At 40.6% G+C, this 23,817-nt stretch overlaps 1 long non-coding RNA gene across 1 annotated transcript; it reads left to right on the top strand.

The window, feature by feature from the left end:
• Positions 1-2,720: 2,720 nt before the first annotated feature.
• LOC106958770 (uncharacterized) lies at positions 2,721-19,953 on the top strand. Its single transcript, XR_001427213.1, has 3 exons — positions 2,721-2,730; positions 18,884-18,887; positions 19,821-19,953. It is a non-coding gene; the product is annotated as an uncharacterized LOC106958770 (long non-coding RNA).
• The last annotated feature ends 3,864 nt before the right edge of the window (positions 19,954-23,817 follow it).

Below are 23,817 nucleotides of genomic sequence, written 5' to 3' on the forward strand. Positions count from 1 at the left end.
GTTTCATTGTCGCCGCCTGTCACAGATCAGTGGCTGCTTCCATCAGCCTCCCTACCTTCCCTACAAATGCAGGAGGTGGTCCAAATCTCCGTTCTGACAGAACCAGAGTCCTTTCTTTCGTGCTGAAAACAAATTTACATGACTACTTGCCAAGCCGCTGCTAGAACTTGTCTCTTTTCATCCGTCGGTTCGGCTCGACACAAACTGGGCAACTTTCCCACCGAGACGCAGCCAAACGGAGGGAGATGTTTAAAGCGGGTTCCTCCATCATTTTTATCGCCGTCACTTTGGAAGTTTAAAAGCTGTTTTATAGATCTTTAAAAGTTGGTCGTTCACATTCATTGTTCATAAAGAAAAAAAATACAAAAAAAAAAACAAAGTTGAATGTAGAGAGCCAGACAAACGGCAGTGTGACAGCTTCATTGATATTTCATCGTTTTACACCTCGCTGTCAGAATGCATCTATATTTGTGTATTTATACAGAAGAAATTAATTTTGTTTTTGTAGGATATGCATCGACAGGCAAATCCTGTGTGACATGTGGTGACATCTCATAGTGAAATCACAAATAGAAAAATCACTGTCATATTCAGTAAATTAAAACATGCGTCCCAATGAGTCTCATTCCTCAAATTAAAAAGTGCATTATGAAAATAACCTTCAAGTGGATATTAAACATACTTTTCATTAAGCCCATACTTCTCTTTTTAAAGAAGTTTGATTGGTCTGATGTAATAGTCTAATTTTAAATGTCGTATTTTCATTAACTTTTCGCTAGAATTCATTATTAAGAGAAGTAAAGGTGTTTAAACATCAGTCTAATTATTAACATGTTTCACTTGGTGATGTAGTTACTGTAGTAAATTAACTTTTCAATAATATTCTAATTTAATGCTATGAAAAACAGATTCAAGCAAAAGAAAAGATGGCAACAATCAACTCCGTCTTTAACAAGGGTGTTTTTTTACATATTTGTTAAAATCGTCACTGTGTCCTGGCAGGGTAACATGAGGCAGGTCATTTTTATTTTTTTCACAAATTGAGTTCCTCCACCTCCTCTCTCAGATTAGAAATGCCTCTAGCCAGAAACATCCAATCAGAAACAGGAGGAGGGTCTTTGTCTCATATACTCTCTGGACTCGGTGACGGTCGTAACAAATATTTATGAAACATATTTTTTTTAAAAGATACACAATGCAGCTTTCTGTCTGCAGACAAAGCTTCACAGAGCAACACAACAACAAAGCAGCCAGGCTGGCTAAGCTACAAGTATCAGAGCTTTGCAAAATCACACACAGACAGACAATCGGTCTGTTTGTAAAAGAAGACAAGAGGAAGGAGCAGAACACTCTCGGAATGAATTGTAAAAATGTTGATTGTGTCCGAGATGCAGTGGAATGGCCTTGTAGACGCCAGTGGCCAATTTTCTGCTCGACTGCTTGAAGCTGATCTGTTTCCAGTCAGTAAACGGCTCCCACATAAACTACTAACAGGTTGCAGAAACAACACTCTTCAAGGTGGAAGTTGCTATTGAGTGGCCTTTAAGCATGCTGTGTGTGGTTAAACGTTAACCTGATGAGACGACTTCTCTCTGTGTTGGCATGAATAGGATGAGTGGACATTTGTCTAACCTTATTTAAATTCCAAAACTAAAATTAATTTGGAAGTTTGTCTTTAAATATCCCTCAACAGATGAAGGAATTGATATAAAATTCATTTTGCCTCATTGCTCCTGAAGCAACATCAACCATCTGCTGGTTGGAGCGAAACACTGAATTCTACAAACTTTTGACAACTCATTCACACAAACATGTATTCGTCTCTTGCGCACAATAAAGAAACTGCTGTCCCAGCAGAAAAGGACACCATGGGGACCGAGCTATCGCTGCAGGTCACATCACAGATAGCGGGTCATGAGGAGTCGCAGGCTAATGATGTAGCTGGCAGTTGGTGGTTCCTCGGTGGCTTGGCAGTCCTTGACCAGTATTCTTCCTAAGCTGATTTACCCAATAAATTGCTACTCTCACCCATTTCACATGCCGACATGAGGACAATTAGAAATGTGTGGAGAAGAACCTTTGCCTCTCATTAACTCAGGCCTGGAAACTTGGAGAGGGAGAGAAAAGAGCAGAGTAGCTCCCCACCCCCCATTCTGACAAACTCTACTGTCCCACTCTATTACGGCCAAGATGTGTCTCTTACTATATAGGGTGCCAATCAATAAGCTATTGGTTTGGCCTAGGTGACGTTATTGCTTTAGTTGCACTCCCTGGACTTGGATGAGAATGATAAATTCAGGGGGGACTGGAAGGTGTCAGGGCAATTAAGTCGGTTAAAGTGAGCTCAAGTAACGATTTCCATGCTAAACAGGCGAAGGCAGCGACCTGAAATAACCCTCACACTGGTGGCTTTGTCCGGCCCCAATGAGGGAGGCTGCTCAGGAAGTCGTCTCTGTGCGTGACTTCTCCTCCTGTAGGGTTACGGTAATGACTTGGTGAAAGAGCGAGCGGCTCCTCAAGCATGGCGAGGAGTGAAGCAGTGACGGCAGCCGCCCGCCTGTCCTCCAGACACCGGTAATATTTATCCTGACAAATACAGAGCGACCCAAGCAGGCAGCCAACTAATCCCCCAATGCAATAAATTGTCTTTTCCCTTGTGGCATAATATTTGTCTGCTAAGTTTCCACTAATCCATACACACTCGGAGTAAAATGTGCCTTTGAGAAAATGGTAATTCAGAACATAAAAAGCAGAAATGTTGATGTTGTGGTGGAAAGTTTTTGCTCCCTTACAGATGTGTCCCGGTTTTTGTCTTGCTTTAGTAACTTGACAGTAATGAGGCCTGAAACGTTTACCTGTGACAAAACGCAAAAGAAAAAAAGACATTTGTGAGGAATTGCTGATCCGCTCAGTAATGACAATAAAAACTATGAAAACCAGGGAATAGAAAAAAGAGAAGAAGATGAGTCTGATGTCAGACAGGAGACGTTCGGCCCGTTTCGCTCGTCAAAATGTGTTGAGGTTCATTTGCAGTTGTCTTCGTCAAACAGAAGAAAGACTTTCAGAGTTTATCCAAGTGAATTTAATAAAAAAAATCACAGGAATTCAGGACATTCACAAAAAAAAAAAAAACAGAACAATCAGACAAACAGAAAAATTGTCATGTTATTTGAAGGAATTTTAATTTGTAATTTTATGCTGCACTGCTTGAAAATAATTGCTGTCAAAAATGCCACTACAGTTTAGAAAACGAAGCTCTTCAGGAGCTTCAGACGGCGCTTGTGTTGCACGCAGACGAGTCAACGTGCAAAACCAATAAACTCAAAATCTCAAGTGTTTTATAACACTTGAGATTTATAACATATTTGTTTGTAGTCTAATTCCCGTAATTTGCAGTTATCTGTCAAAACCCTGAACATATCACACAATTACAACAAATTAGCGTTAGTATCCATTTGTTAACATTGCCATACTTCATTTTAGGAATCCAGAGCTTAAATTGTAAATTAAAAACAGAAATGTGCTGATAAGAATAATTTCCTGCCAAAATGAGATCTTCTGAAGCAGGCATCAGCGGCGATGTAACGAGCTGGTCAGAAACTAAGTAGTGAAGCTAACACTCTTTGGTGTGGAAGACATTACTTGGGGAAGAAGACTCAACGTTCAGTATTTTCAGAACGAGGTGTGCCACCAACACTGAAGCGTAAACAGGCGGCTCAGGAAAAGCTGATGTTTTTCAACTTTTGAGCTTCCAGCTTTTGGTCTGTTATGGAAAATGTTGGATTTAGGAATCTTTGTAACATTTAGGAAATCTCAGATTAAAGGCATAATCTGTAGAAAACACACACGAGGCCCTCTGTTTCTGTGCTGCAATGCTAATAGCTAACACAGGATGCTACACACAGTATACTTCTTTTTTTTTTTTTATAAACTCAGTGACATTACATTTGCCAATAATAGAAACTTATCAAAACTCTCATTCTCGCTGCCAATCTTGCACTTCTTAAAGATAAATCTGCATCATTTAAAATCTGATTTTACATGTAAAAACAACAATAATCCAAAAGCTACATCATTAAAATGAGCCACTAAATAAAAAAATATTATGCTTCCTGTTATGAAGCATTAATAGACACTAACCAACATTAATTAAATGAATTGAAACCAGAGACATGAGCATTTACAGCATCAGAGGCTGTGTTCTTGATCTTTGGGAGGAAATATTTTTGGGTCAAGCTCACAGATGGGGCCTGTTGTTGATTCCTCAGCGGGTGTTAAACTTTTAAACCTTGATGCGTTTCTCTTAAATGTGAAGCTTTCTGTTGGCGCTGCTCCACATGACGCTCCGTTAACACAGTGGCCTTGGTAAGCTGTCAATAAATACATTTCTTCCTTATTGATCGCAAGCCATCTATAGGCAGCAACAGGGGGAATGTAGTTCCCCAAAGCACAGCTCCCACCGCCTGGGAACTCCTCTCTAAAGCAGCCTTGCTCTCTTAAAAGGTCATGTTTACAGATCATTAATAGAAACTACATGTTTTTTTTTTTTCCCCCAGCAGTTATTTCAGACATTCGTTCCCAAGCTGCTGCTGATGGGTTTTTATTCAACAACTCACAATCCACTCCTTTTTCTCTGTTTGGTTTGAGATCTACATTTTGAACCAACTTTCTGTCTGCATACAAGACAAATCTCCAGTGTGGAGCATTTAACAGGAAAGATCAAGGTTTAAGAGAACAATAAAAGTATTTTTGCTTTTAGAAATGATAAAAAGAGAGGATCTAATAGGATTCAAAATCTATGTGAGGTATGGTACTATAGCCAATGTCTTCACATCCCTAAAGTAGGCCTAGTAAAGGCTAATTAAAGGGTCAGAGTAGCATCTATTTTCTTTAACACGGAGCCCGTAGTTAAAATTAAATGGTTAACCTTGTTAACAACCACAGGGGATCTTTTATTCACTACAAGAACCTTTATGAGCCAATCAAAGGCAGAGTGTTTCCTCTAAAGACCTCCCAGCAGAGCTTTACATCAACGCATCACGACCTTGGAAAATAAGAATTTCATCCTTTTTATGGTTTATTTTGACTTTCTATATGTAGAGTTGAACAATTTGACAACATAGCTGCAATTTTACATTTATTGTGAGGATATTCAGGAAACTGCCAAGACTCAAGTGGGCCATGAACTGGAAACTGCTTGCAAGACCAGTGTCACCATCAACAGTAAAACCAGTTTATCATCAACATGGGCTGACTGGGTATTGGCAGAGTCATGCTGAGGGACGGTGGTGCTGGTCCAATGGAGTAACCAGGAACAAAGTGAGCCTCCAAATTCAAACTTCACCTCTGACAGTAGGACGGGTATGAAAGTGGACTCAGACGGGTTTCCAACTGGAACATGATGCCAAATAGGTATGAGACTGGATCAATAGGTGAATTTATAAAAAATCTACCAACTACCAAGAAGATTGGTGAAATGTTCAGTCAACCAGAAGCTTGAACAGGAAGAATGTAGTTAAGGTGGAACCCGTTTAACCCAAATATTTGTGTCAGTATGACCCATCGCCTCTCCTTGTAGCTGAGGGGAGAGGTCCAACTCCTGAAGAGACATGAGGTTAATATCCATATTCACTAAATTGAATAGACTGATCAAAACCTTTGAATGGGTTTCTTAATGGGAAAAACCACTAAGTATGACGTTAATGAGGAGGGATGAATTTGAAAGAATTTCATCAAAGACGTTTAGTTATGTTACCATGTAGCTTTGACACAATTAAAGGCAGGCATTTCATTTGTCATTAACAACAGGCGTGCCCTAAATTTTAAGTTTTATCCTTTTTTTTTTTTTACAAGGTTTTCATTCAGAGCCAAGAGACTGAGGAACATGCACACACACACACACACACACACACACACACACCTCCTGAGAAAGCCTACAGGTGGTAGATGATAAGCCAAGCTACTTTATAAAACATCCACATCCGTCACTCTCCCACCGCCTTTACCAGCATCCATTACCGTCAAAACCTCAGCATTCCTCGATCCAGCTGACAATTAAACAGGAACACGGCTGAACGGAAGACACCATCAGCCCCAGTTCTGTATAGGTGAACGTCAATCATCTCGTCATAATTACCCCCTCGCACCGTGGAGAAACCTTTCCAGCTAGATACGAGCGGCATGTGACTGTGAGCGGCGCGTCGACAAAGCCGGGAGTCTGCTTTGGTTGATCGCACTGACTCCAGCAGATAGATCACACAGAGCTGCTGGCTCTGGGAATGCCCTCCGTGGCTCTTATGCAGATATATGCTGTCACCCAGGATGATGAACCTGTCGGCTGGGCAGCAGTGGTTACAGCACTGCTGACAGGGAGTCATTTCTGCACGTCCCGGGGAGGAAAGTCTGGATCTGTGCATCGGGACTACTGCTGGATCCCCAACTTTTCTTTATTACACTGCAAAAACACAACAACTTACCAGGTACTTTTGGACTAGTTTCTAGTGCAAATACCTAAGTACCATTCAAATAAGTTCACTTTTAAGTAACTTTTCAGCCACATATAGGTTGTTTAAATGTCAACAATTCCTAATATCAATGAAAAACATCTAGTTATAAGTGAAACAATAAAGACATTTTAAATTCCAACATGGGACAATGTTCAGATGATTTCATTTTCATACATAGAAAGTAATTATTGACTTAAAACAAGCTCCCACATGTTGCTGAAAAGTCTCTTGTAAGTTTGTTTTCTCTTATTTTAAGTGTGCCAAGATATTTGCAATAGAAACTGAACCAAATTTATTTGGTAAAATTTTGTTTTCGTAGTGTTCATTGTCCCACCTCCAAACTACAAGTTCTACGGTGGCCAACGCTGTCCAAATGCACAGCAAACGGCAAAATGTGCTGCAAAAGCAGGAATGACGTAATCTCCAAAACAAAAACAGAACGTTGCTAACTATAATGTAATTTAAATGAATACAGTTTTTAATTTAATGGTGAAAAGTAGAACAGAGATTTCAAAATCTGATAAGTTGATTTGGATCTCATCATGAATCAAGTGTTGCCTGCAGTTTAATCAATTGTTTAGAACATAAAGTCAGTTTAGAGTTAAATAACCCACTCTAGCCAACAGCAGGTCAGTTTTACAGCTTCTATGTTTGTATAATCAGGTCTACATGTCAACCCTATAATGGTTCCTTTTTTTTTTATAGTCACCACAAACCGGGTTATTTGTTAAAGTGAAAAATGATTCAGTGAAAGATTTTCTTCACAAGTGTTATTAATCTTTGGTGATCGTTCATTTGAGGCGCGTCAGGGTGAAATTCACAGACACTCAGAGTCGAGAAGCTGAACTAAAACAGGAACCGATGCTGTGAGCAGGAGGTGTGCTCACACCAAAGACGGATTCAAATATTTGATGCCTAAATTACACACAGATTAGTCAGCTATCAAAAACTATTTCTGTCTGCAGCCTCTGACACTTTTAAACGCCGACAAAGGAGTTGCATTTACATCAAAACCAGCATCTTCAAGCTGCAGTCAGGGAATTCATTGTACATCTACGTGGGCAAATTATAAAGCTAAAGCAATCAAACCGACGTCTTAAGAAACTAATAAACTATGTGATCTACAGTGTTGAAAATTTTGCCAGAGGACCATAAAGTTGAGGTCAGCCCTGTCTCTGCCTAAAAAATGTCAAACTGTAGCAAAGTTTAACAACAACTGTCAATTACTGAAATTAAATATGTGATTTTATAAGTGAAAACGTCAGAGATTGAAATCATAAATAAAACTCCAAAGCTTCAACACGGTGAATGACTGAGGAGTGAGTGAGCCGCCGCTCAACAGCATCGCCTGGTTGGATTAAACCGGGCTACACGCTGGAGAGCTGCTGCCTGCTAAATGTTTAAACAGCTCAGAACCTACTTAGCAGCTGCTTAGACCACCAACAACATCAGCACTCATCTAAACTTAAGGCTCTGCTTAATGAACACGACCCTGATAACAGGAAAACATCGGGCCGCTCAGGAGGGAAGTCAACCAGCAGCTTCGTTCTTTACTCACCGCTGTCTCTCTGAACATGAAGTCAAATGTATTGTTAAAGATAAAGTTTGACATGTTGATGTCGTCAGATTAGACTAAATGTAATCTGGTGTAGGTTAGGAGAGAATTTAATAGTTTGTGCTAAAATGGGAGCTAAACCAGTATAATATTTAGTATGAGATGATCTGTGGGGCTTTATTGCACTTAGAAGAAATGAAGCTTTTCCCACATTTTAAAAGCATCTGCAGCTAAAAGTAAAGGAGCATTTCTTCTAACTTTAACAGTCAATTGAGCATTTAAAAGTCAAATACAACAACTTGACGCCCATGAAGTGTCCATGGCCTTCCTGAAAATCCAGATATTTGTGATGTAAACCAGATTCTGACAGACTTCAACATGAACTCTGACGATTTGGATTTTTTCTGACGCCACGAACAAAAGAAGGATACAAAAAAAACGTTTCCACGTGTGGCACACGCACAGCATTCGGAAGACGTTCCTGCTCCTCTTGGTGTTTTCTTCTCGTCTTTTTATAAATGTCACTGTTGCACCATATTTAACTTTGACTGGCGTAACATTTACAACAAATGACTTTATTATTTCGGTGATTTAACGGAGTATTCAATTTTTAGAATAGTCGCAGACCTCATTACAAATCGGAAAGCCTGAGTGCAGACATAAAACCAAGGAGTTCTGTTTTAAATAACTGCAAATGAATAACATCTTTAATATGTGCATGTAAAATTTTACAAGTGTTAAATACGATTAAAATCCAATAATGGACCGAAATGTTATTCTTCTGAGGAAATGAGGAAGCATCATGCATATAAACAGCAGCAGCGTCAGGAGCAGAACTCACTAAAATCTCACTGTTGGATTTGCAAAATGTGATTTATTATCCCAATATAACTTATTTTATTCTGGTTGGCTGTTTGCAGAGAGAAATGCAGGAGAGGATAGTCTCTCCGGCTGCTGGGTCAGGTTTCACCAACATCTAGCAGGCTGTCCTAACGCTAAACGAAACTTAAAACCGAGTGCAAACATTAAATTAATCTTTTCTGTTATTGTGAAAATAGAACAAAATGTCATACCTTATGGGCTGCGGTGATAATTTACGGCCCGGCCACGAGATAATGTGAAGTAGGACAATCACGTTGAAGCTTAACATCAGTTATGACGCTGACCTTTTCCTATAATTGCAGTAAAGAAGTGTGAGCCATTTCATTAGGCCTGCAATATCAAACCGTTTGGATATTTTACACTCAGAAGTGTGATTTATGAATGATTGCTCTGTTTCTGCAAATGGAAAGGTCAGCCGCCGAGCCTGGGCTCCTTTTTGGAAATAAAGCACTTGGCCGAGCAAATGAAACAAGACAGCGATTAGAATGTTAATAGTGGAGCGACAGGCAGCGAGGCTGTGCTCGGGGATGTTTCTGGCATGAAGTGGAGCAGCTCAAGAGTACAATGACGAGAGCCGACATGCTTGGCCCTCGCATAACCTGTGCTTTTGCCTGAACTGGGCCAAACCCATAAAGACAGTCACTGGGAGAACACCTGCTAATCTGAGAGCAATGAGTGAGCCGCTGTCAGCTCAATATCTCTTTCTCCCCTGAATGAGACTCGAAGTACATTCTCTCTCAGCTATAATAACGTCTAACAGCAATCGATAAGCTGAAAATACTGAGCAAACATTAAGAAGAACCTCAACCCAAAACCAGCATTGAGCTCATTAGAGTGAGGGTTCCTACATTTTCACAGATTTTTAAACATGAGACGTGGAAAAAAAAAATTACATGCAGGGATGCATTGACGCATGCAGTTATATGGATTATTTTTTCTATGAATGCAGAGATGGACAGATGGATGGATTCAGATGTAAACAATACTCAACCAAAGGACTATTATTTCCTCCTCCGTTATGTACATCCATCTGACAAAAAATAACCACAAATCATTACTTTACTCACATGTTTCCCTTTATTCTATAAAATATTTAAATGTATTTATGTGTGTAAAAAAACAAAAAAAACGCTTGTTTGTGCCTGTTTGTGCTAAATGAAGGCTACACAGCAAGGCTGCTCTGCTTCACAGCATCTGCTCTCTCCAGCCTTGGGGAAGTCATTTGAAAGTTGCTAACATCAGGATTTGACGATGTGGGAGAAACTCACAGGGTGACTGGTGGAATATAGATGAAATATAGAGCAAAACGCAGCTGCAGCAAAGCACAAATGGCAGCAGGAATCAAAATCAGCCTGAGATAGAGCTATGGCATTACCGTCAATGTCTTTGCTATTGTTTTGTGTGCATGTATTTAAATCAGCATAATTTTCCTGAAACAAAAATAAGGCCCAAAATTTGGCGGAAGTAGTCAAGGAATTTATTATATTAAGGAGAAAAATGGAGCATAACCAATTTGACGCTCTTTGGAGTGACAGTTTGTACAGATTCTCTGGTCTCATGCTAAGCTAACGGCAGCTATCCGAAGATCTAAGTTGGAATAAAGCTGCATATGATTCCATGATCCATCAGTGAAACTTTGTTTTGTAGAAAGCCGACGGCCCAGTCATCCATCATGCTGGCCATCAACAACGGCCGAGCGCGACAGCCCAAGCACAGCTCGCCGCCTGTTGAGCCAATACAGGAGAGCAATTTTTCCCCCTGATTGCCATCCAAATAAAAAGCAATGGTTTGGAAAATGTGCTGACCCCGGAGTGGCCAGCCTCTGGCGAGAATGCCTAGGAGTCAGACATGCTCTGTGCTAGGACTTTAACAAAGAGCTGGGATGACTGTGGGAACTGGAGCATGCTGGGAAACAATGCACGAGACCCGACCCCGGCGACCTTTCCCTGCTCCTCCTCCAGCTTCCCACTCCTCAAGTCTCCCTCAGCCTCATTCTCCTTCCCTCACCAAGAGAAAAACTTCATATCTGGCCAGCATTTATTCCACGAACATAAGCTAATGCATAATGACATTCTCCTAATTACATCTTACTGTTGCCTAATCATACTTTAAAATTTAATCTGCTTCTGTGCTTTTAGCAGCATTACGCTGGGCTGTAAAAGCACCAATTACAGACCATGAGTTTACGTTGAAGGGATATTATGGCATGATTTATGACTTCTAATCACAACAAACCAATAATCCAGCTTCTTGTAAATACGTCTTAATTGTGTTTACAGGTGCACTGAACCTTGGCAAAGATTATGAGATTATGCAGTCACACATGATGGGATTTCAGAAGAATAAATGGAAGTGATCGTAGTCGCGAATATCCCGATTCTGATTCACCTTCTCAGAGGTAAATCTGGCAAATTGAAGAATATTCCATGTGGATGGATTTGGTAAGTCCAGAGTTCAGCCTGACCCCCTTAAACCATCTGAGAATTAAAAACTTTCTGGCCTAATCACGGTTGAGAAAAGCTGCTCGACAGCCAAGATGCTGCCTGGCAAAGCGTAAGATTGGTTCATCGCTGACACAACCGAGCAGCAGCAGCCAGAAATCACAATGCACCACTAGTACCGGACTGAATAATTAAAGGAACCATTTTTTTTTTCTCAGGCAATCCACCAAACCCTGGCAGAAGGTGGAGAAAACTGAAGCAGTGAAGGAGAAAAGAAGCGATGCTGCCGCTGAAGGTCCGGCGAGTCGCTCACCGAGGGCATTTTCACAACAGACTCCATTTTGGACGATTTTTGGAAAACATGAAAAGTAAAATGTGTTCGAGACATTTCTGAAATATTACTTTCCCATTTCAGAGATTGAAGGATTAAAATTTTCATCTAACACCCTTTCTTGCTTCATTACTTCTGTGGAAAATACTGCGTTTTGCAGTCATTTTATCCCGTTTACCAGAAAGTTTCAAGCAGAAACTTCAGTGCCACTTCTGTAAATCCACCAGTCCTATGATGAAGGTTTTTTTTTCCCCATATGCTTCTATGCTTAAAGTTTGTGGCCGACAAAGTTTTAAGTATAGTATACCTAAAGTCTTACATCTTCGACTGCAAATCAGGTTTATTTGCAAACAGTACCAATTAGCAATTTTTGCAATAAACAAATTATTGCAAATAAAATCCATCAATACAATATTACCAATACTTTGAGATAAACATTCAATGCAACTTTCATAGATTTTTGGAGTATAACAGTGGCTCAACTTCTTCATGACGATCCTCTCTAGTCCTTAGCAGAACATCCTTTTCGTCATGACCTGCTGATCGTGTCTGATCCAGTCAGGATCAGGTCAGGCCCCAAGCAGAGGAGTTTCAGTATTTTGGGGTTCTAATCACAGATGAGAGCAGGAGATGGACTGGTGGATTGGTGCAGAGTCTGCAGTGATGAGAGCGTTGTGCAGCCTGCTGTGGTGAAGAGAGAGCTGAACTGAAAGACTAAGCTACCGATTTACCAACAGCTCTATGTGCGATTTGGGATTCCCCTGATGGAGCTGGTCCAGGTGGCTGAGCAGAGGGCAGTCTGGGTCTGTCCTTTGGCTGCTGCCCCCATGACCCAACTGTGACCCGACCGCAACCCATTAAAACAAAGGTAATGGATAGACCTACCGCAAACACGAGTTTCTCGACGTTATTGAGGAATCTTTGCTCAATCTAAAACAGTGATGGACTCAGACCTGAACCTTCAGAGACACATAAAGACAATTACAAAGTCAGCCTTCTGTCACTTGAAGAACATTTCCAGAATTAAAGGACAAATGTCCTAGAAAAATCGAGAGAAACACATCTGTGCACTTATCTTTAGTTGCATTGATTACTGCAACAGTGTCTTCACAGGTCTGCCTACAAAAAAAAAAAAAAAAAAAAGAAACATCCAGCTGCAGCTGATCCAGAACACTTCTGCTGGCATTCTCACTAAAACCAGGAAGACAGAGCACATCACCCAGTTCTTCCACTGAGAGAATAGACTTTAAAATACTGTTAGCTTAGCACCACAATACATTAAAGATCTGCTGCTATGGGATCAACCTTCCAGGGCTCTCAGGTCTTCTGGTTCTGGTCTGCTCTGCATTCAAAACCAGAACCAAACATGGAGAAGCAGCGTTCAGCTTTTCTAGACCACAAATCTGGAACAAACTTCCAGAAAACAGCAAAGCAGCCGAAACACTGAGTTCCTTTAAATCAAAAGTAAAACACCCCTTATTTAGAATAACTGGAACATTGACAAATATGATACGTGTTGATTTTGATGACAGGATTTGACAAAATGTAATGTTTGTTGCTCGTTTCATAATTGATGATGTCTTTATGATGTGAAGCACTTTGAACTGCTTTGTCGCTGAAATGTGCCTACAAATAAAATCGACTTGACTGAAAAGCCATCTACTAACAGAGACGTCTGATAGAGTCCAAGTCGGGTCACTTTGATGACCAGAGTCTTTCAGGACTTCCTCTCAAAACGCCTTCTTCTTAACCTTCAGAATAATTTTCACTCATCAACTTCCCCGTAAAAGTATCAGATCACTGAGATGTAATCTCCATGGATACAAGCTCCAGCCGTCGGTGTGCATTTTTCACCAGGCTGTTTAAGTTTATTCCACATAAAAAATGTTCTGTGACACACTCGGCATCACAAGGAGCTTCCTTTCCACTTTGACTAATTTACAGGCTTTCGAAGCTGAAGTGGTTTTGAATCATAGCTTCAAAAAGTGACTATTACATATTATCACTGATGCACCACTCACAGCTGCTGGTCATGAATTAAATATGATTAACATGTGGAAAGTGTTATTTTCACATTTTATATCATCATGATGATGTTTGAGACAAGGACATTTTATTAGCTTAAAAACAATCCTCACATAATCAGAAAGGAATGATGCTGTAGACTTTGGTAGAAGAAGATGAGGAAAACAGGCCCAGCAATTCTGTTTAGAGTTTGATGTTTATATTGTTTGTCAATTTAAAACGTAAACAATGTTAACCTCGGTCCTGAAGTCAGATGTATTCTTAAAACTGTATATCCATTTCTAACCTTTGATGTCATTTTGTCTTTATTAAATAAAAAAAAAGATAATGTTTTGTAAAACTTAGTTGAAATTTGAAGATAACCACAGTAGCATGGTTAGCTATGCATGCGTTGTCATGACGCCAAAATGTTCTTGCGAACTGCTATGAATGAAGAGAGACAAATCATGGATAACAATAGTAGCATAATTGGATGATAATTATGAATTTTCCATTTAAACCTGTGTGTTTTTATTACAAAAAGAGGCCAAATGGAAGCATGTGATAGAATATAGGTATAAAACCATCAATCAGGTCTGAAGAGTAGAAAAAGGTAACATTTTATAACTAATAATGAAACGTTAAAGAGGGAAGATTACCAATATCCAAAGGTTCAATAGAAAAAATGACGTTAATAAATGCTACAATGAGTTGAAAGAAAATGATCTTTTTCACTTTGATAAACTCATAAATTAAGGCTTTTTGATTGTTTTAATTCATTTGCTTCATTTAAACTTTCTAAAAACAGTTAGTTGCAGTAAAAGCATTCCTCAAGCTTTCCACATTCCTTTCTGGTTGCATATAAAGTCCTCAGAAAGCAGCAGACCCCCGGGCCGCTCTGATTCCGCCTCACTGGGCCGCGACTGGAGAGAGTTGCATAAGACTCCGGCCAGACAAATTAATCTGTTCCTGTTTTTGAGGCTGCCATCACAGACATTAATCCAGAGTCATACTGTTGCTCTCCAGTTTCATAACTATGCTGACAGCCACCATGATGTTATCCGGCTTGTTTCATTCCCTTCCTGACCCGTGGCTCGTGCGGTTTCTGACGCATCTACAGAGCAACCTGCCGTTGGGGACGTCAATCCAGTCCTTCATTTTTATTACAGTTTCTCTTCTCCTCAGGTCAGGAATAAAAATATTTTCCCTCCTTTAATGACATTAAACCTGCACCATTTAATTAAAGCTTTTCGTTTACTTCACAGGCGATATTTAATTCTGTCCATATGCATCTAAATGCAGCAGGAAATATTCTGGAGTGCATCAAACCCATCTAATGTCAATGCACAGTGAAAATGCACAGTTGCCAGGGGTAACGGGCCATTATCCGTGTTCTGTCAGTTAGGTTTTTGCACCATGTCCCATGTTGACCTTCTGTCCTCACTAAATGGCATTTTGAAAGAAGATTGAATCAAAGTGCAGGGAAGCGGCTTGTGTTGGTGAGGCGGTGGGTGGACAATAAGCCTTACGGCCAAGGCCGTTACCTCAGAGGCCTGTGGGCTGGCCATTCATCCCAGCAAACAAAGACAAGGGACGGAAGCAAGAAAATGAATATTTAGACGTTTAAAAAAAAACAACAAAACACATCAGCTGTGCTGCTGGAGAAATCCAAGTATTAAAAACGCCTTAATGATCCTGGAAAACTCAACCAACTCAAACCAGCGAAAACAGAAACGTCAACATTTTAATTCAAGATTGATTCATCAATCTGTCTGGCTGATTTCTACTAATCTGAACCTCTCAGAAAACAAAGCTCAGTTTATTCAGAGGCTGCACCGATACAGATTTCCAGTTTTCTTTGAGGTCTGATGAACCAATTTTTTTTTTCTTTTCTTTTTTCTTTTTCGGACTCAAAATACAGAAAGACAAAACGAGGGCTGCATGTTCCCTGATGGAGGTAGAGTGGTTTGGGACAGCAATCACAGGAAATTGTTTAAATTCCGTAAAAATGCTTCCAACTGCGTGTTTTAGTAGTCCAACACCAAATATACACCATAATATGCATTAATACTCTGTCACAGAAGGCAGCATTGTGTTCAGCCAATCAGCATCAAGCTCCTTCACAACCACTAGTAAATAGCATGTCAAGTAGCATTGTGCCTCAGTATTTCAGCTGCCTAAAAGTTTGAATTTTCTGTAGAATATTTTAGATGTGCTCCATGAAGAAATCCAGGAATAGTTTGGAGTTACGGCCCACAGAAAAATATGCATTTTTTATGAAACTCAGAGTCCAAAGTTCATCCTGTTGATGCGTTTTTAGACCAGAAAGGTGGAAGCTCTTGGTTTTCATGCTGATTTGCTTGAAACTGTACAACAATAATCAAGTTTTATTCAAAAAACAGAAAAGCAAAAATTTTTCATACAGTTACTAAAAACAACAGCAGGATATGGATTACTTTCTTTCAGCCAACTGAGTGGCAGTGTGCAGCAGCAGCTAGAGGAGGGGGCAGTGCTACGCTCCTCATACTGTAGGAAAGATGTGACTGAAAATGTAAGTGATTTTCAAGTATAAAACTGGGCGTACCGTGGGACACGGATAAATAGTTTTGATTAGAAATAAAGTTCTGTTTGCTTTGCAGTGTGGAGAGGTGAGGACGAGGCAAGCGGAGGCTGAAGGGGGATTTTCAGAAGGATTTTGTGTTTGTTCTGCTCCTGGAAACCATAGGAGTTAAAGAACTCGCATGCAATCAGAGCCTCAACAAAACAAACACAAAGAGGTTGCTGACACAGAAAAACTGGCAGCGTAATAGAGCTTCTCTTAACTGCATGCTGCTATTTTTTTATTTTTTCTAATGGATAAATTTAGTGGTACATGTGAGCGCAGATGCTAAATGATGGAATCTCTGCATTCGCTCTCACCCACAGCTTTCCCCCCCCCCACCCCACCCTCGGAGCAGACTAAATGCAGTGGGGCCGTTATGTAACTCCAGCTGTTTCCACGGTTCAGTTAATGTTCTACCAGAGGAAGTCTGCGCCATGCTCAGGCTCTACGCCTCCGACCCCGGCGGGGGAGCGGGGCCTGGGGGGGAGCAGCTACTGTCACAAACTCCTTCAGTCAACTTAGCACCATGTCAGTTTGGTGGATATTCTAATCTGACCCATTTGTGACAGGCCGTGTTGAGTTTCTTCCCTTTATGTGGAAGAAGACTCTGGTGTTTTAGCTTCAGGTAGAGTTTATCCAGTTCAGGTTAAAACCACTAAAGCGATTTAAAAAGGAATCAATAATGGAGATGACTGAAGGAAAGAAGTTATTATCTTCTTTTATTTTCTGCAGATCCTAAGGGATTTATCCTTGGTGCTAATTGGCTAAAGAGCAGACATAAGGAAGGCTGTGGATGTTAGCTTCTGCTGTAGCTCCAAAACAGCTTCCACTGTGTTTATTAAATCATATTAAGGTATATTTGTTTGGAATAATAAAATAGGCAGGTCTAAGCATTTTTAGAGGTGGTTTTATTCACCAGCAGCTGTGGACCTTAACCTCCATGAAAACCAGGAGTCCACTGTACAGGAGAAAGTAGAAATCCAAGCATGCAAATTGTCCAATTAGGAATCTGCTCCATAATCAGAGTGGTGACCAGGAGCCCAGTCGTCACATTGGCTGAGCTGCAGAGGTTCGGTTCCAGCGGGATAATTAGGACTGCTCAACTCCAGCAAATTGGAGAAAAAGTGTTTAAAATGTCTGATTCCATAAAAGTTCCTCCAAGACCTTTAGAGTGTGAGCAACAAATTTCCCCTTAGCTCCTCCATCACTCCTCACATAGAGCGTCGCCCATCAGATTTTCTAATCAAAGATAACCTGATAAAGACGGGAGGAAAGCTGACTTGGTGTTCAACACCCTCCTGAACTCTGGGGACGCACCGATCCACTTTCATCACTACTGATACCGATACAGATATCTGAGGTTTAGTATCAGTTATTGCCAACTTTAGACAGAAAAACAGCTGAACTGATTTAAAAAGTTTCTCTTTTAATAAGCACAGATGTAAGTGTACTCAATTACAAATGAGAGGCAACGACGGATACACAGATTCTTTACCCAGGGACGCTGCTCTTCAGTAACTGCCCCTCTTTGTTTCTTAAAGGGTCTGGAGTGGCCTAGTCAAAGTCTGGCTGTCTGAACCCTTCAATGTGGCCGAATTAAAACAATTCAGTCAAGAAGAGTGGACAAAAAATGTCTCCTCAGTGATGATGTCCTGCTCGTCTTCTACCAGAACAACGCTCCATGTTTACAGCAGAAACTTATGATCAACTGCAAAAACTGATTGTTTTGAAAAGATGCAAAGAGTCACAATGAGAACCAACATGGCCAATCAGTTTGGGTCTACGACCTGCATCAAATATTCACCAAACATCGACCCGCTTTAAGCCTTTTGGCTGATATTCTGGGACAGTTTAATGCGTTATTTTCAAATCTAACCAATTCACAGCTAATGCAGCTACGGATTCCTTTGACATCGTGGATAGGACAAGCCTACGTGAAAAGAGACGGAATGAGGAGCCGGGCCGACTGGATGGAGACGCCAGGGTCTCTGAAAGCTGAAGTCTGGGGTTCTTTTTACAGATTAGTTTTCCAGATCAGTCCAAGCAGCTCTTTCCCTGGGGGCTGAGCAGAGGAGAGGAGCGTGTAGGAAAGGCTTTCATTCCGACGCAGCGCTGCCAGTGTTTCCATCCCACAGCCACGGATGCTCAGTCTCCTTCCAGAACCGGCTCCCAGAAACACAGGCTTTTCTGCTGTAATGCAGACTAAATCTCTAATTACAAATTTGGGCTGGAGTTGCAGAAGTCATAATTATGGCGCCTGTTATTATGCAAATTAATTGGCTGATTCCAAAGAATTAATTACCTCTTGTCTCAAGTTTGATTGGCAAATCAGAGTTTTCCGCTTTTATTTCTTATGTTTGGGTTTATTTCCGTCCTGGCGGAGAGAATAGGATTAGACGGAAACAAAGGGCGATGCAGACGCCACATTGCTTGATGTGTATTAACTGAACTGGACGGAGAAAAGCAAAAATTTAGCTTTTTTTTTTTTTTTTTTTAAATGTGCCAGACAATCGATATTTGAAACTACAGACCTCTAAGCTCACTGCTCCCCAATGCACAAAGTCAGGTCCATAAATATTCCGGCTTGGCACAGCGTACTGACCCAAACCCCAGCGGGATGAGCTGGAATACGAGCTGCCAGCCTGATCTCACCACCCAACATCAGTGACACACCTCACCAACACTCCTCTGGCTGGGCTGCAGAGAATCCACAGCAGATTCAAAGACTCCCACGAGAGTTTGAAGGATCGCACTGTAGAATATTTATGTCCGTGGTTCAGGCAAATAGAGACGGACCAGCGACCTGAAAGTCGTACATCTTCAGGTACGAGTTCGATGAGTTTACAGTGAACACATTCATTACAGAGAATTTAGGGAGAGGAGGTTTTATCTGTTTTAATAATAAGGAACAAGCAAATATTTTCTCAAATGTCATCAAGATCATCAGAAATGATCATAAAATGAGGGAATTAAGGCAACTCTAAACGGGTGAGTTTTTAGTCTTGATTTAAAGGAACTCAGTGTTTTGGCCGTTTTGCACGTTTCTGGGAGTTTGTTCCAGATTTGTGGTGAATAGAAGCTGAATGCTGCTTCTCCATGTTTGGTTCTGGTTCTGGATGCAGAGCAGAACAGGAGGACCAAAGAAACCAGAGGCAGGACTAACTCGGACCATCGGAGGGAAGCTTTTTGTCATCCAGTCTCTTTGGCAGAAAGACACAATGAAAAACAAACTAGTGACCATCACCCTCATTTTATTGTCGAGCTCCTTTTAATTTATTGTGCCACTAATTGATTTGTTTATGACAAACCTCTCTGGAATGCATTCTGGTTAATGTGTTGTTGTGGTGCGAAGCCGTTCAGTGATTTATAAACTAACAGTATTTAGTTAACAGGTTGTTCTGCCCAGGTCCCTCTTGAAAATGAGATCTAGATCTCAACAGGGTTTATCTGGTTAAATAATGGAAATAATTTTTTTTTAAAGTCTCTTCTCTCAGTGAAGGACTGCAGAGCTGGGTGATGTGCTCCATCTTCCTGGTTTTAGTGAGAACGCCAGCAGCGCTCTGGATCAGCTGGAGGATTTTTTAGACCTGTGAAGACACTGCTGCAGTGACCAATGCGACTAAACAAACACATGAATGGGTTTCTCTAGATCTTGTTGAGACATTAGTCCTTTAATCCTGGAAATGTTCTTCAGGTGACAGAAGGCCGACTTTGTAACTGTCTTCATGTGGCTCTGAAGGTTCAGGTCAGAGGTCATCACTACACCCAGATCTCTGGTTTCCAGCTGTAATAATTGAAGTTGTGTGTTGACTCTAGATTGTTCCTCCTTAGGTCCAAAGACAATAACTTTAGTTTTGTTTCTGTTCAGCTGGAGCCATTCAGTGTACATACACACCTGTATGATGAGTTGCTGTTAAATACAGGGGTTATTGTGCAAAATGATGTTAAACTGATGGGCAAGAAGTATATATACTAAAGATGTTCAGACTAGAAAAGACATCTGGAGTAAAGAAGAAAGTCAATCTTGTAGTTTACATCTTTAAACTCTCCAGCACTGCAACAGAGGTCAACAATAGGTATTTAAATAGAGTTGTTTCACCTCACCCTCCTTGACATTTTCTAAGTTAGTCCGCCTCCAGGAAAGCATGAAAAGCGCGGCACTAATCCCCGCCTCGGATCCGACTCGGTACCTCCGGTTCATCTCCAGCAGGAGTCGAAACAAAGGCCTGTCAAATGAAATGCAAGAGCAGAGAGGCGGCGCACAATGTGGTCCACCTGAATGACTGAAATGAACTGGACCTGACAAAGCCGAGGGGAATGAGAAAGGCTCCCGTCAACGCTCTGAAGCCTGATTTGCTTCGCTGAATGAGAAACACCTCAAAGCTGGAAGAAATAAAATCCTTCAACTCCTCGATTTGGCTTAAGAAATTAGACACGTGCTTTCTATTCTTCTCCAGTCATTATCAGTGGATCACAACAGCACCAAGAATTACCAGTTTAATTGCTTCTGTTAAACACACCGAGACAGGCAATTGAATAACTATTGAGCCCATCTCCAGTCTGTGAACCGGTGGCCGGTTCAGCGTCGGAGAGGTGTCACGACAAAACAATCCAATCCGCCCAGCGCATCACGACCCGGCCTCGGTTTCTCCTGCAGCGGGCCCTGCAGCTGTCAGCGGCAGCGCTAATTACTGGACCAGCAGGAGAAATTTCCGCATTACAGAACCCTAATTTCGTCTGTTGAACATTTAAATTCCTTCGTCCCTTTAGAAGATAACAGGAGCAATTAAATGCAACTCAACCTTGGTGAGATTGCACTCCTGAGAAAGGCAGCCGAGGAAGAGCAGGTTCAACGCCTCGGAGAGCAAAAACACAATATGGTGGAAAATAAGAAAAAGTCGGCTTTGTCCAACACGAGCCACCAAAATTCACACTTCTTATTCAATTTAACAAGCAGAAGTGTGGAGGAAAAACGGCTGAAAGCTTCACAGGAAATTAACCAAACAAATTCAAAAAACTTTTTTTTTTAACTTGAGTACTTAATTTTTAACCTCTATGACAAATCTTTGAAAAACCTTGAACAATCTGAGCTACAACTAAATTTTATTTTCAGTAGTGTATTTTTAACCGAATATAAAAGAGGACGCAAACAATGTCAAAGAGTTACTGCTGCTAAAGGTTGTAGTACCAGTTGCTGAATTTTGGGATGTACATGTTTGATTACTAAATGTCGATGCTCTCTTCTGGTTTGACCTATAAAATCTGCTAAAGAACAGGCCAATGATCTGCAAAACTACAGAATTAATGAGGCTCATACTCAACATTTTAGGCATTTTTTCCCCCTCATCTAAATCTCTGGTTGTATAAATGTTATTAGAAAAATCACATCGTCATGCGCACAGATAGGAACAGCAGCAGGTTTTCTTGGTGTGGAAATGTACCAGACGACGCGTCGATCCGCAGACCCGCTGCACACTGTGGGGATTCAGATCAGAGCACATCTTCTGCACGCAAATCAACCAAACTGCACTATTGATCTCTGTAAAAGTATATTGTTTTAATTAGTATGTGGTGAATATGCTGACAAACATAAGATGGGTAACACTTAAAGCTATGGCTCCTCTAAGTGCTCGGCCGCCGCAGCAGAAATCCATCCCAGTGGCTAAACAATAACATTGAGATAGGATGATGCACGGATCAATATTTAGGCATGAATGTAGCTGCTGAATCGTCCAATCGATGCCACAGACATACAGTAATTCCTAAGAGCACTTGGCTGCAGGAGTAATCTGGGCCTCTGCTGCACCACTACATGCTCTCAGCCCAACCTGATACTTGTTAGTCCTCAACTAAACCCTTCCATAAAAACCAAGGCGGCTTTTGTTTTTAATGAAACCGAAGAGCTTCCATCAGATTCACCTCCATGTTTCCTCTGGTTAATAACAGAAAATATGTCAGAAAGATCATTAAAATCGCACAAGTGTGATTCTCTGTTTCCTTGGAGATTTGTGTTTGTTTACTTATTCCCACTGTGTTGGTTCTGTTTACTAAATATATCTGCTCATCTTACAGTTAAATACAGTCCTACAGTCTTTTCTGTAGTACCTGCAACAGGTAGGAGTCTTAATGAACCACACTGGATTAATTGTTTTCATCCGGTTTTATAACAACTCAAATGAAGAATGATTCATTACCAAGAAAATTCAAATACAGTAAACAAACATGGCTGAGTTTGGTACTCCTCTCAGTTTGATTTCTGCAATAAAAAACATTTTATTTAGAGTCAAGAAGTGATGCAAAATATACATTAAAATGAAAACTTTTCATTAAAACATTTGTAATGTATGCTAATTACCTGGAAATTAGAGGCTACCATGGAAACCCAGTATTCACAGATGGTTGTGGTCCAGAACCTCAGGAAAAACCCGGATGCCACTGTAAACACTTACATTTCTAAAATCTTGAAATACTTTTAAACTAGATGCCAAACAAAGTGCCAGTCATTCAAGTTTCACAGAGATGCCCCTCCCCCACGCGTTGCCACACATTGTCTGTCAGCGAGCTGAAATGGAAGAGTCAAACTTCTTCCTTCCTCACTTAAAAAAAAACCCCAAAACACACACATTTTCAAAGTGGGGGCAAAGAATAAAATAATAAACACATGACAACTTTGGCTCACAGGTATTATTTTCTGTCACATAAAAAAAACTATAGCGACATGCCAGGTAAACGGCTGACAGGACGACAGGTGATCTACTGGAGCAGATAGCTTGACCGGCTAACCAACTACCTGGATGCATCGTGATAGAGCTATGATATTCTACACAACATCTACAATATAACCAAAATACTAGTTCTTAGTCAATTCTGCACATTGAACAACATTGAGATTACACCAAAGAACTGTTGCCGTTTCCTTGGAGACACCTGCAGATGTGGTTCAGCAGAGCCTGATGTGGGACAACCTCCTAATCCTCCTCCTTCCTGCCATGTGTCAAATGTCTAACCAAAAAAAAAAAAAAAAAAAAAAAAAAAGACACCTGCTGCATGCATTCAACAACAAGCAGTGTAAATGTCTGTTTATGTAAAAATTTGTTAGCAGATGAAATTTCAAACATTAAAAGCTGTAACAAACTGATGGTGTGAGTGTGCTCACCCTAAGCTGAAACTCACCTTCTGACTCAGATTTAGCACCAACTCTGGATGGAGTCAATCAGAACGCTACAACTAATGCTCACCCACAATAACCTGCTAATGCGCTTTGCATTTCAGAGCCTTCTCCTGACTGATACCCTTATGCAATTAAACAATTTTGAAATGTTGTAACCTCTCTGCAAGTGTCAGGGAGATAGATCACAAGAAAATACTAACATGAAACCTCAACTTCAATTCTCTGTCTCATGATTTGTGCATTTTTATTTTTATTTTTTGTGGGAGATCATTTTTCTAAAACATTCCAAAGAAAATGTAGCTTAGAAAACAGAAATAATTTGCTG

This window comes from Poecilia latipinna, unplaced genomic scaffold (assembly GCF_001443285.1).
Source record: "Poecilia latipinna isolate Pla-1442-1.1 unplaced genomic scaffold, P_latipinna-1.0 Scaffold1013, whole genome shotgun sequence".
Taxonomy (NCBI): domain Eukaryota; kingdom Metazoa; phylum Chordata; class Actinopteri; order Cyprinodontiformes; family Poeciliidae; genus Poecilia; species Poecilia latipinna.